Raw genomic sequence first — 14,922 nt, forward strand, 5'->3', positions numbered from 1 at the left:
CCGACTGCACTACCCAGGCACCCCGGAAATTGACTTTCTTTTACCTCTCACTAGCAATCATGTTAGTCTTGTTTGCTGAGGTATCCCTGGACCTAGAAGACTGCATGGTATATGGTAGGTGTTCAGTTAATACTTGCTGAATGAAATGAATAACACTGAAAAAATTGGCTGCAATCTCAATGTCCAAAAAAAAGAGAATCTGCTTTCCCAGCATTTAGCACAGAGCAGGAACACATTGATGTAAGCAAGAAGGTCAAGCATAAGATCTTGGAATCCTTTCTGGAATGAAGGAGAGCAGCTCAGAGAAATGACTGAGCCTCCACTTGAGGCAAGAGCCTCTCTGAGCTTCTCTGTAGAATGGAAAACATGCTCATGGGATAGCATGGACTCTTAAGGTCATAGGTCTCCACTATATTAGTTCTGGTGTCAAACTTTTGCATTAGTGCAAATCCAGTTGTTAGCGGGCTTACCTGGGCTTAAAGAGTTTAGGCTGAAGAATTTTAAGTAATAAGAAATCAAGAGGTTTTGACTTCCTAAATGTTTGTTTCATACAGATGGTGCTGGCTTGATTCCTTTCTCAAAAGCATCTTTTGCCCCATTGTTGGGCTTATGAGATCTTTTTGTCTTGTTCCAACCTCACATTAGGGCTTAAAAAAAGAGAGAATATAAATCAAGTAGGTTATAGTTATGAATCAGTGTGGTCCTTGCAATGATGATACAAAATTAGACATATTAACAAGAATTGTCTACCTATACTGTTGGGTAAAAAAGTCTGCTGCAAGATAGTATCTATACTATATTGTTTATATAAAACCCTACCATCTATTTATCTATCTATGCATGTACATATCTGTGTGCCTATCTATCTAACTACCTAGAGCAAGAGCAAGAGAAAAGTTAAAGAGATGTTAAGATTGCTTATCTTTAGGTGAAGAAATGGAGATAATTCTTTTTTTTTTAATTTTATTATGTTATGTTAGTCACCATACAATACATCATTGGTTTTTGATGTGGTGATCCACGATCTATTGTTTTCGTATAACACCCAGTGCTTCATGCAGTACATGCCCTCCTTAATACCAATCACTGGGCTAACCAATCCCCCCTCCCCCCTCCCCTCTAGAACCCTGTTTGTTTCTCAGGTCCATAGTCGCTCATGGTTCATCTCTCCCTCCAATTCCCCCCGCCATTTTTCCCTTCCTTCTCCTATTGTCCTCCATGTTATTCCTTATGTTCCACAAATAAGTGAAACCATATGATAATTGACTTTCTCTGCTTGACTTATTTCACTTAGCATAATCTCCTCCAGTCTCATCCATGTTGATGTAAAAGTTGGGTATTCATCTTTTCTGATGGCTGAGTAATTCATCTTTTCTGATGGCTGAGTAATCCATTGTATATATGGACCACATCTTCTTTATCCATTCATCTGTTGAAGGGCATCTCGGCTCTTTCCACAGTTTGGCTATTGCGGACATTGCTGCTATGAACATTGGGGTGCATATGGCCCTTCTTTTCACTACATCTGTGTCTTTGGGGTAAATACCCAGTAGTGCAATTACTGGGTCATAGGGTAGCTCTATTTTTAAATTTTTGAGGAACCGCCACACTGTTTTCCAAAGTGGCTGTACCAACTTGCATTCCCACCAAAGAGGGTTCCCCTTTCGAAATGGAGATAATTCTTACTTTTTTCTTTATATTTCATATACATATATGCTATTTCAGTAATTAGCATATGTCATTTTTATCTTTAGAAAAAAACTCCACTTGTTTCATTTTTTCCTCTCTTCCCCTATGATCCTCTGCCTTGTTTCTCAAATTCCACGTATCAGTGAGATATGATGATTGTCTCTCTCTGATTTACTTATTTCGCTTAGCAAAACTCTAGTTTTATTTTAAGAAGCACACGTTCATGTGCGCACACATCTTTTTTTTTTTTTAACAGATTGTATTTTTTTAGGGTAATTTTAAATCCACAACAAAATTAGGAGGAAGGTACAGACATTTCCCATGTGCCTCTTCCCTACCCCACCATCAACATTCCCTACCAGATTGGTCCATATGTTACAATCAATTGACACATCATGATCACCCAGTCTATAGTTCACAGTAGAGTTCATTTTTGGTGTTGTACATTCAATGGGTTTGGACAAATGTATAATGACATGTATCCTTCACTATAATATCATAGAGTATCTTCACTGCTTCTGTGCTCTGCCTATTCATTTCCCCCCACCCCTGCAACTACTGATCTTTTTATTGTTGGAGTTACATCTTTTTAAAGTCAAAATTTTCTTTAGTATTGCTTCTCTCTTTGGAATTTGGATTTACAGAAAACTTGGTTTCAATCCTGGCTCTACTATCAGCTGTGTGGCTCTGAGCAAATTACTAAACCTCTCAGAGCGTAAGTGTCCTTTACTATAACACAGACAGCAGTGATGAATAAATGTGTACAGAGTGCTTATGGTAATTCTGAGGAATGTGTGTTATGTGTGTGTCTGTGTGCACACATATGTGTATGCATGTGTCGTATGTTTTGTATGTTAATGTATATGTGCATACATTTGTACATGTCTCTACAGGCAATTTGTGTGTGCAGCTGTGTGTATACATGTGTGTGCATGTTGTATGTATATACACGTTTGTGTATGCATGTATATTGTCCTCAGTTTACTTCCACCATGTATTTCTGATGTGATTTACTATTAGTGTAAATAGGAGGTGTTAATGAGACTCGCATGTTAAAGGACATGAAAATGTAGAAGAGATGCCAGAAGACCCCATTCTGTTTCCTCTCTCCTCTCAGCCAGCACACCTACCCTCAGTTGTCCACCTCTTCGCCCTTCTCTGTCTCTGCCTGCATCTGGCAGGGCTGAGGCAGAGCTGCTCACTGGAACAAAAGAGGGGTCAGAGTGAGGAGAAGTTGCCTAGGGCAGCTGAGATTCCGCTGTTTATTTGTCAAATTCCCAAAGGTAGTCTCTGCCAAGTATGGTTTACTGACTCACATCACATTAGTCTCCTTTTATGTTATTAAGCTACAAACAGAGTACTTTGTTCCTAATTCATCATCACACAAAACTCAAAAGATCTAAGAGATAGAATTCCACCCCTTGGCATCTCAACTACCCTAGAGAAAAAAAATGAAGCAGCCAGTGTGTCCCTGGTCTCAGATAAAACAAAATATTTTAATTCTGGCTAATTTCTTCTTATTCCCAAGAGGGGTTTTATGCACCAAACGCTGGGTGAGAAGAGCTCTTTATTTTTGTTTTTTTCAGGTCTGTTTTCTTTTAGTCTCTGCCCCTATGAGGACTTTATTCACCAATGTTAAGGATAACAGCAGATTCAAAATTCTGGAGCTGAACTGGCAAAATATAACTAGAGTGCGTAACATTGGTGGTCATGCCACAAAAATGATGGTGCAATTTGTTGTTAAGTAGACAATGTACTTTATTAAATGCCTTTATTATGAACCTTCCAACAGTTCCTGCAGCTTCCTAGGAATTTATGCTGTATAAGTTACCACCATTTGCTTCTTTTCTGTTGCTAAAATTTCACAACCAGATTGAATTGAGATCTCAACCAGGAAACAAGAATTCTGTACTCTTCTTTTCTTGTTCAGTGCAACCTACTGAATAATATTTTAGGAGATTCTAGAGTTTTCCCAAATGGTAAAAAAAAGATGTTTCACAAATGAGTTCATATTTTAAACATACATAAAATTTAGACAAACAGAACTCTAATACAAAGACATGTAGTACAAATCAAAGGGAGGGTTTCCATCATGCAACATTTGGTTTTAAACATGTACCCTGATGTGAAGTTTAACCCCAGGATTCTCAACCTCAGCACCACTGACATTGTAGTAATTCTGTGTCATGGGGGCTGTCCTGTGAATTGCAGGTTGTTTAGCAGCATCACTGACCTCTTTCTATCAGATGCCAGTATCAGCCCCCATCTCAGCCGTGACCATCAAAAATGCCTCCAGAGTTGTGTAGAACCACTGGTCCAATCCACCAGTGATCAGCCCTTAACTCCAATAAAAAGCAAACCCAGGCTATTCAATGAAAATGAAAGAACCACCAATACATGCTATACCATGGAGGAATCTCAGAAACTATATGCTAGGTGAAGGAAGCCAGACACAAAAGACTGCACACTCTATGATCCCATTAATGTGAATTATCTTGCAAAGGCAAATCTACAGAGACAGAATGTAGTTTAGTAGCTGTCAGTGTTGTGGATGAGAATGAGTTAACTGCAAATGGTCATGAGGGATCTTACTGGGATAACAAAAGTGTTCTGAATCTGGATTATGGTGATGGCTGCACAACTTGGTAGGTGTACTAAAAATCATTGCATTGCTTCTCTGAGAAACAAAATGAGGGTTCCAGAGGGGAGGGGGGTGGGAGGATGGGTTAGCCTTGGTGATGGGTATTAAAGAGGGCACGTTCTGCATGGAGCACTGGGTGTTATACACAAATAATGAATCATGGAACACTACATCAAAACTAATGATATAATGTATGGTGATTAACATAACATAATAAAAAAAATTTAAAAAAAAGAAGTCAGTAAAAAAAAACTAATGATGTAATGTATGGTGATTAAAATAATAAATAAATAAATAAATAAATAAATAAAATCATTGAATTGCATACTTTAGATGGGTGAATTTATGGTATGTAAACTTGACCTCAATAAAGCTGATTTAAAAAAAAAAAACATGAAAAAATAGGAGGATAAAATGTATTGCAGAAGAAGAGAAAACATGAGGAAAACCCAATTCCATAGATTTCCTTTAACTATGGGAAATAGTCTCCTAAAAACAGAGAGATCAGATTCCCCACATTCTATCAACCCAAACGACCGTTAAAGCAAGCCACAATATTTTTGCCGGCCAGACAGCTGCAACGTCTGTTAGCACCTGATGCAACTCAACGGGCTGTTTAATTAGTTCTGGTGTGTATCTTTCTATGGAAAATAATGTGTATGCATGGTCACCCATGTTCAACATGGCAAGGAAGAAGACAGGGTGATTATTAGGGTTTTGTCTTATAAGACATTCTATGTTTTCTGTTAGCATATAAAATAATTCACATTCATGATGAAACATGCCTAGTGTGACATGATATGTGAAGTGGAAAAAGGTCTGAAACCACCCAGAATCTCCCTGTTGCCCACTCAAACCTCTGCCGCAGTAAAAAAAAAAAAAAAAAAAAAAAAAAATCTCTTCTTTGGTGTGCATTAAATGACAGCTGTTGTTGCTATTCAAAGAAATTCTGGGGACTCTCTTATTGTAAAAGGGACAGCACATGTCTTCTTGGAGAAGGTCCAGCTGCTGTTTAAATTATCTACTGTACAAAATATGCACTCTTTGCTTAGAGGCCTAGTCATTTTCAGGGGGTTCATGACCTGTCTGGGGTTGTTAGCAAAGGGGGTGGGGGAGCCTTCCCTGTCAAAAATATTAACTTGGCCAAATATACAACCCTAAGTGAGGCAGCACTTGAAATTTCTAGAATCTTCAGCTCTGATGGAGCTAAGAAAAGAGAGAAATGGGTTAGAAATTGGGCCTTTTGGGTAAGTTATCCCAAGACTTAAATCCGGCAAAGTTTTTGCGTAAAGGAATGTACTGGTAATAAATTCATCCTCCCACCCATTTCCCTCATTCAGCTGGAAACTGTGGGATCATGAAAGGGAAGAGATAATTTCAATAATTTAAATTTCCCCCAAAGGCCACACACACAAAAGATACTTTTTTCTTTTAACAACTCTGCATGTGCTATGTTACAGAACATTACAATTCTGAGAAATTCTGCCCCTATATTCAGGGCTAGTAAATTAAGGACCAGAGAAATCATACTCAACCTGAGCAAGAAGGCAGCCAGGAAGGCCATACCTCCAACCATGATGCCTGCCAACATTTCAAGAAAAGTATTTGAAACAATAAATAATTCTGATTAGGCCCAATTTGCAAACTGGAGGCTGAGAGCAGGAAGGATGCTGATCTACCTGATTAAATCCCACCAATTTCCTAGAAAATGTCATGTAGAACATTCTCTTTGATTTTTGCTGATCAACTATGACAACCCTCACTGAAAGATTATCAAGACAAGAGTATTTGTCCCATGCAGTCTGTGAAATGTACACACCATTTTGCTGAGCAGGGTTCAGGTAACAAACACATTTTAAAAATAAGCATCTCCTAAAATATGGAACTAAGGAAAAGGTGACATTGCTAAAGAAGATCCAAAGATTTATTTTTCACCTTAAATGTTACCTTTTTTCTTTGTTAATAAATAAATATAAGCATCAGAAGTAATTTTGAAAAGTTTTCTTTCCATGCATTGACAGTTGTCATGCTCCATAATCAGATCAAAAAACATATTGTTTGGACAAAATAAAATCCTTCTTACCTAAGTGGTGTAAGTTAGGCTATTTTCTGAAATACTGAGTTGTCTTACTTCCAAAGAAAATAATAGTATTCTGTTTTTTAACCTTAGAGTTTTAAACTTATAAAAACCAAAGTGTGGGGGTATTATTTCAACATCCTGACTATGTTTACTCTAGCTAAGAAAGTCAGAGATATATTCACCATTGTACTTAATCGTTGTTTTAAATATTTACTCATTGTCTCTCAAAATGGTTGTCATAACTACGTTTCAGTTACCCCATTGCTTCTTTTCCTACTCAAACTTTTCTTTGGAAAAAGTTGATTCTTTTCTTTTAAAGATTTTATTTATTTGCGAGAGAGAGAATGAGAGACAGAGAGCATGAGAGGGAGGAGGGAGAGCATCAGAGGGAGAAGCAGACTCCCTGCTGAGCAGGGAGCCTGATGTGGGACTCGATCCCGGGACTCCAGGATCATGACCTGAGCCGAAGGCAGTTGCTTAACCAACTGAGCCACCCAGGCACCCAAAGTTGATTCTTTTCTATGGACATCAGAGGGTTTTGGGGGGTTTTTTTGTTTTGTTTTTTGGGTTTGTTTTTGTTTTTGTTTTGAAAAGCTTTAGGGCAAAACAATTTTTACCTCTGGGCAAGAAGATATTGAGTCTATGGTCTTTTTATCTTTTAAGATTTATTTTAATTTGAGAGAGAGAGAGAGAATGCATGAGTTTGGGGAGGGGCAGAGGGAGGAGAGAATCCTCAAGCAGACTCCCTGCTGAGCATGGATCTCAGTGTGGGGCTGGATCCCTGGACCCAGAGATCATGACCTGAGCTGAAACCAAGAGTCAGATGCTTAACCGACTGAGCCACCCAGGTGCCCCAACTCTATGGTCTTAATGGTATATTAACTTACAGTTGATGATTTGGTATTAAACTGAATAGCTGTCAGTGGTCCAGAATTGTATTTCTTGAAAAGTGTAACTACACATTTGACCTAACTATAGATGGTGAGCATCCCTTCACTCCCCCTCATAGTCCTAGGAGCACATGGGTATGGGTACTCCTTCTGTGTGAGCACCTGCTCCTGAACAACCCTTCCTGACCTAGATCAAATTCCGTTTGTTCAGTTTGTGGGCCACCTCCCCTCACTCCCTCTCCCGTACAGCTTCTGCCTTGTTCCTTGCTTCTTTCCTGCACTTTTGTCTTTCTTAGTTCTTCTAGCTTGGTTTTTCTTTACTTTTCCAACTGTGTTCCCAGATAGACCCCATCTCTATCTGCTGCCCCTCCTAATCTAGATGCCACCCACTGGCTTCTCCAGGCTTCTTCAGTGGATCCCACAAAACCAATTCAGATCTATAAGCCTCAAGGACAAGATCAGATTAAAGTCCTTGAGGAAAGGAATTTTCCTGCGTAAATGTATCATGTAGAGACAACATTCCCTCATAGTCTAGTTAACTGTGGCCTCTTTTACTATTCATTTCTGCTTCATTAATTCATAAATCAATCCATTGAGAACCAACTATGTCATATGATAAAGTTGCCTCAATCTTTGTTTCTAAATTATTTTGGCAGGTTATCTTTGTGTTTTGCTCAGATGAAGAGCTCGTTGTCCATTGGTTCCAACGTGGTGTAGTGCAAAGAGCACTGGACTAAGAGTCAGAACTGAGTTCCATCTAGATCTGGATCTGCTAGTTAGCCCCTAAATATGGATGCTAGTAATCCCATAGGTTTGTTGGGAAAATGAATTAATATATGCAAAAGTGCTTTATAGATGGAAAACATAAAGCATCATAAAATTGACCAAATAAAAGTAATTTTCAGAATTTTAGACTTCTTTTATTTGGGTAGGGGGCAAATTTTCATAATCTCAGAAAGAAGCTGTTGGACAGAAAATTGAGAGTCTAAACTTTTCCTCAAGAAACCTGAAGAAAAGACGTTGTAAACTACAACAGATATATATACCTGGATACTGTTTGTGTACAGCAGTGTACCAACGGCACTTCAGATCTGAATCAGGAGTCTTCCTGGGGACCCTGGCCATCAGTGTGTTGGCTTAGGGCTCATCACTCACGTTATTCGATGTTAGCTCACATCTTTTCTAGAGAGGTGGGATTCCAGTAACAGATGCTGTGTATCTCTAGAAGTTGCTTTAAATAGCCGTTTTAACTGGTACCATGAACTTTGTTCAGAGCTAGTTTCACAGCAAACAATCAGCATCAAACTCTTCTGAGAAATGAGTGTAAATTGTGAGAAAGGCAGTGAATGAAGAAATCCAGGAAACAGAACAAGGCTATCAGATAGTAACTGCATGGATTTGAGTGAAAGGTGACAAGGTCAATGATATTCTAAGAAATATATAATAATTTAAAAATCAAAGCCACAAGAAGATATGTGAAGCCAGCAAAGTATGGATGGGCTCCAGTTGGGGCTGCAGAAGCAATTCACAGAAGGAGACCCTGGACAGGCCTTTCCTCTGCACCCAAAGGCAGTCTTCAACCCTCTTGAGTGGATATGTGGGCTCAGCTGGGCAGGGGTCTAACCCACTGCTGCATGCATGGTGGGGCTGCCAAGAATTTGGATTGTTTGACTTAAAATACAGAAAAAGGAAATGAATATGTTAGCCTCTTATCTGCTTAAAAAGCAAAATAAAACAAGATTAGGATGCTAGTTGAAGGCCTTCATAATAAGAAATTTTAAGAGGCTAAGATTGAGTTCGCAAACATTTGATTTTATTATTATTTCTTTAAAGAAAGGCTCAGAAACAAATGATGTCAGCATGTAGGGAAGATCATGAAGCTCCAGGTGCTAAACCAGGTCCTGTCCATTCCACAGAGCGCTCATTATTTCCTGCAATTCCCGAAGTGCTAACTGTATGGAGACAAAGAAGGTCCCAAGTATATTTCTAAAAATTGGGTTGGTGGGCAGGAAGGACTCAGTGAACAGAGGGGCTTTTTATTCACTGGTTGATTGCTTGGCCAGCACATAAGAGATGGCAAACATGTGGTTCCAAGGAGGCACACTGGTAAGGAAACAGGAGAAAAGCTGCAGAAGTAATAGCACAGATTTTGATGTCCTGGAGTTCTGGGGCTGGAGGGCAGAGAGGGGAGCCAGGGGACTCTTGGGAGGGTCCTGTAGCCATGCTTGCTGGCCCACAGGGTGCAGCAACCACCTAAATAGAGCAAGGCCAGAAGAGGTCCTGACAACAGGCAAGGCTGGGAGGAGCAGAGAAAACCACAGGACCGGTGATTTGACAAGAGTTCATGGCAGAACAGAACGTGAGCACCTACTGTGCACCTGCCCTCAAGAAGCTGAAGGTCCATTGTCAGGGGCTTATACTTCTACATTAGAGAAATGGACTTAGTGATTTTCAGCACCAAGGAAGGACATGTTTTATGACTGGAAGTCATCAAAACTTCACAAATACATTTAAATATTTAATTAGTTGCCATCATCAAACAGAGGTGTACTGTGGGGGCGCCTGGGTGGCTCCGTCAGCTGCCTTCAGCTCAGGTCATGATCTCAGGGTCCTAAGATCGAGCCGTGTCAAGTTCCCTGCTTGGCAAGGAGTCTCCTCCTCTCTCTGCCTCTGTCCCTCCCCCCGGCTTGTGCTCTCTCTCTCTTTCAAATAAATAAAATCTTAAAAAAAAAAAAAAAAAAGAGGTGTACTGTGATTTTGCAATAGAAGTAGTCTTTTTTTTTTTTAAAGATTTTATTTATTTATTTGAGAGAGAGAGAGAATGAGAGACAGAGAGCATGAGAGGGAGGAGGGTCAGAGGGAGAAGCAGACTCGCTGCTGAGCAGGGAGCCCGATGCGGGACTCGATCCCGGGACTCCAGGATCATGACCTGAGCCGAAGGCAGTCGCTTAACCAACTGAGCCACCCAGGCGCCCAGCAAGAGAAGTAGTCTTAAAAAATTATATGTACATGGAATTATTTTATATCTGACTCTGAAATGTATTAGGGGAGATGGTAATTTAAAGACACACTAATGGGAATTCTTTGACAAAGAGAAAAGGGGAAACTTCAGCTTCCATTGACCTCTTGTGAAATGTAGAATTTCTTACAATGAGCCTCTTAATGGAAGGAATACCCATAGGAGAACATAACACAGGGAAAATAAAGCAGCTTTCTTACCGAGCATTCTCAAAAATAACCAAAGTAATCTTTAATTATCTTTGAAGAAAGAACCAGAAAAAATGAAAGAAACGTGAAAAGTTGGAGAATTTTCATTATCTTTTCTCTGCTGTCTCTACAGAGAAAATAAAATGGAAACAGTTAGCCAAATCCTAGGTGTTAGGAAATGTGATAAAACCAAATTAGAATAGGGGGACAGGACACCCACCGACATAGGCTATAGTGAAATCACACAGGTTTTCCAGGCCTCCAATATTGCTTAAGGAGAGAGGACTGATACAGAATGAAGAAAGTGAAGCACATAAAAATGTGTTTTGTTTTTCATGAAGGACCTTGTGAACATAGAAGCATACTTATGCATTTAATACCTGATCCTCTCTGTTACAATCAGTAATGACATGGAATGAAAAAAGAATAATAAGGGACATTTTACACATGCTGTAAAAATGTTCTTTTATTGAATTTTATATTGGTTATCATGGCAATAAATAAAAACAAAAATATCACAGTAAAAAGGAAAAAGCCATGTATGAATACTTTTTAATTACAATAATGTGTATGTTGAAAAATGGGGGAAATATATACCTAGATGTTGGTCTGTCACATTAATGAATAATTACAATTTGTTTTTGAGCCTTCTGCAAATTTGTCAATGATTTTGTCAAAACAGAACTTTTTATGTCAGATTTGTCAATTGACCTTCACTCTTCATTGATCACAGAACACTTGCTTTATTTTAATTTTGAAAAATTTCTTTCATGTGGAGCAACAGATATACAAGTATTTAGGAAAGGTGTTAAACAAAAGGATAAGATTGGAAGAGATGCAAAAAAAAAAATCCCATTTCACATCAAATTCCATAAATAGCATTGTGTTTCTTTGGAACCAATTCTGGTGGTTTTCTAATATGTCTGCAATCAAAAAACTGTAAAGCCAAGTAAACATTCAAGTGGTCACTCAGAATGCCAGACTGAAGGGACTGCATATAAGATCCTCGGGTATTTCAAATCTACTCTGCAAGTGTAGAAATGTAATTATCACAGAGTTTGGATTCTAGATCATTCTGAATTTACTGGAAAAGAAAAAAACAAACAAAAAACCCCCAAACAATAGACCAGCTGATTCCCTATGCCCCAGTCCTGCCCATAAACTAGGAGTTCTCCACATTCACTTCCATATAGAACATATTGTTAATAAAGGATATAATAAAAATATGGACATTTTAAGCTTATGCATACATTATTAAAACTCTACAGCAGACACAGCCATTGTTTAGACTTAGAACTTAGATCAACAGGGGTCCTGAGTGGCTCATTCCAGTTAAGCCTCAGACTCTCGGTTTCAGCTCAGGTCATGATCTCGGGGTCATGGGATTGAGCCCCGAGTCAGGCTCTGTACTCAGTGGGGTGTCTGCTTGTCCCTTTCCCTCTACCCCTTCACCTGTTCTCTCTCTCTCAAATAAATGAATAAGATCTTAAAAAAAAAGAACTTAGACCAACAAAATAATTTTTTTGGGGGGAGATATATTTTATCACTGGAATAGTTTAAAACTGCTGGCTCTGGCTGGTAATAAAATACAGATTATCTTTTAGTTACTTATTAAAATTTGTTTTTATTTTTATTTATTTTTATTTATTTTATTTTATTATGTTATGTCACTATACAATACATCATTAGTTTTTGATGTAGTGATCCACGATTCATTGTTCTCGTATAACACCCAGTGCTCCATGCAGTATGTGCTCTCCTTAATACCCATCACCAGGCTAACCCATCCCCCCACTCCCCTCCCCTCTAGAACCCTCAGTTTGTTTCTCAGAGTCCATATTCTCTCATGGTTCATCTCTCCCTCTGATTCTCCCTCTTCATTTTCCCTTCCTTCTCCTGATGAATACACAACATTTGCATCAACATGGATGGGACTGGAGGAGAATATGCTAAGTGAAGTAAGTCAAGCAGAGAAAGTCAATTATCATATGGTTTCACTTATTTGTGGAACATAAGGAATAGCATGGAGGACATCAAAATTTGTTTTTAATAAATGCTCTATAGTCAATGTGTCTCTACATCTCCTGTACCAGGAATGGAAAGGTCCTGCTGCATCTCTGGTGGCTGCTGAGGCTGCAATCATTGTGAGGAGGGACAGTTGGAATCCCCTAACTCCTGGTGTTGCTTTCATGCTTCCTCGACACCCAGCTCTAATCTGAGAACTGGGAGAGAGGAGTGAGAAGGGGACAGGAGGACAGAGAGGAGGACAAGGGGAGGAGAGAGGAGGGGAGGGGAGAAAAGGAGGGGAGAGGGCTTCTAGTTGCCAGAGACACCCAAATGACCAAGCCACATTGGAGGCTCCAACACTGGAGTTTGGGTGAAGTACTCTGGACAGCCCTGCTGTGTGAGACACTGGGAAGAAGTATCTCTGCAAGGTTGCACTTTAGCACCAGGTGTCCCTGGAGAGTGTCAGGCTGTCCTTCCCTGCAAGCATGGTAAGTGTCCCTGAGCTCTGGCCTCGGAGGGCTGCCTTGCCTGGCAGCTCAGGCCATTCTTCTGGGGCAACCAGTCATGCCTGCCCCCAGGCTCCTCTGGTGGAGAGGAGGTGGGACTGTCTTGCAGCCTGATAGCCCCACTGCCCCATCAGCTTCCTGCCCTCCTGTCACCAATAATCTTTTGTACCCCTAACTCTGTTTCTGCTTCTGGAGAAAGCAAACCAGCACTGCTTGTCACTACTTCAAGATGGTCATTATCTATGTTGCCTCACTTGGTAGATTCATCTTTGGAGAGGTCCCATGGGGCATCCGGTCCAGGCTATGATCCTGTTCCCCTCCTAATTGCTCTACCTTCCTGCCTCCAGCCCATCCTGAGGGACCCAAATCAATCCAAGGCCTTCCCATGGCTTCCCACAGTTTACAGGGCAGGATAAGATTAGCCATTCAACTTTCCAACCCTCGCCTCCCTCATAGTCACCTTCTCCAAGACAGGTCCTGGACTTCCCAGTACACCATGTTCACTCATGTCTGTGCCTTTACTTGCACGTCACCCTCTTCCCAGGATGCCCTTGACTCTTCTTCCAAGTTTTCCATCCCCAGCAGGACACTCTCCATGAGGTATCTGTGGTCCTCTTGGCCTGCATTCATGCTTCTGTGCCCAGCATTTGTCCACAGAATATTTGGGAGTGACTATCTTCTCTCTCCAACTCAAAATCTGAAGACAGGGCTGCCCTGCCTAATTTCTCCTTTCCCTCATGGCAGTCTGCACAGTGCTAGCTCTATAAGCATCTCATGACATAGCTTTCCCAGTGGGCCGCAGGCACTGCAGCATGATTGAGGCACTGCAAACTATCCTCCCCCACTCTTCATGGGCTTTGGTACAGGGGGTGGGGGCCTCTCACATGGGCACAGTCTGTAGCAGAGGCTCAGATGCCACGGCTGATGGCCTTCATGTCAGAGGGTGTCATTTCTCCAGAGAGGCCAGAGGGAAACACAGATCCGTGGGGGCACGTTGGCAGGCATGGATGCTTCTAAATGCTTTCTAAAGATAAAAGCAGTGAGTCACAGGCCAAGCTCCAGATAGCACACTTCAGGATGAAGTGTGTAGGAGAACCCATGCTCCCCACTCAGACCAACTTTTAGTATCAGCTTGTTGACACTCAGATACTTCTTGGAAGCTTGTGGCACTTCCTTCATCCTATCACTGTATCTCCGCCCTAACCAAGGCTGAGCTCCAGGGCTGCCTGTTGTATGGCAAATCACCCTGTTCTGTCCCCCATGGCCATGGCATGCAGAATCCTCTGTTGGCCAGCTTCCCATTAGGTTCAGGGAGATAAGACAGGAGGACACCAGATGGGAAACTTCTACTCTGCTTCCTCCTAGCCTCCCATACTTCTTAAAGACCTGCCCTGCTCAGGTCCTAACCGGGCACCCCTGCATGGCTCACTTCTTACTTGGCTCTATTAACTCCATCTCCCAGCCCTGGCCCTCAGACCCAGGGGTTGAAAGGAGGTCCTGTCAGTCTCTGGTTGCTTTGACATCCACTGTTGCTGACATCCACTGTTGATGAGTGTCTCCATTTGAGTTATTTGACTTGAATGACAGCAAATCCCTGAACTTCTTGCAAAAACCTCACTGAGGTTCCTCTATTTGCATAATGATGGCACATCAGAGACAGAATACCATCTGCTTAAAGTACCAGGCACTAGCCCTCTTCCCCCCTTCCTGTACACACATGGGCCATTCCGTATTCTTGCAAAGGGCCTCCTGGGGCCTCAGGACATCTCAGCACTCTGCCTGCTACTCTAGGCTAAATCAGAAATGCCTAGTCAGAGGTAAGTGTGGCAGCCATGGTGTACACACAATGGGTAGATTTTGACGGAAAGAAAAAAGAAATGCCTTTCTCGTGTGCCTATTTAA

General features: G+C 40.9%; 1 protein-coding gene across 2 annotated transcripts in view; it reads right to left on the reverse strand.

The window, feature by feature from the left end:
- DUSP22 (dual specificity phosphatase 22) overlaps positions 1-14,922 on the reverse strand; it is a 110,625-nt gene that overhangs the window by 15,921 nt on the left and 79,782 nt on the right. The window lies entirely within an intron of this gene.

Source organism: Mirounga angustirostris, unplaced genomic scaffold, assembly GCF_029215605.1.
Source record: "Mirounga angustirostris isolate CCGP_5_RB_7025 unplaced genomic scaffold, mMirAng1.0.hap1 SCAF_8, whole genome shotgun sequence".
NCBI lineage: Eukaryota > Metazoa > Chordata > Mammalia > Carnivora > Phocidae > Mirounga > Mirounga angustirostris.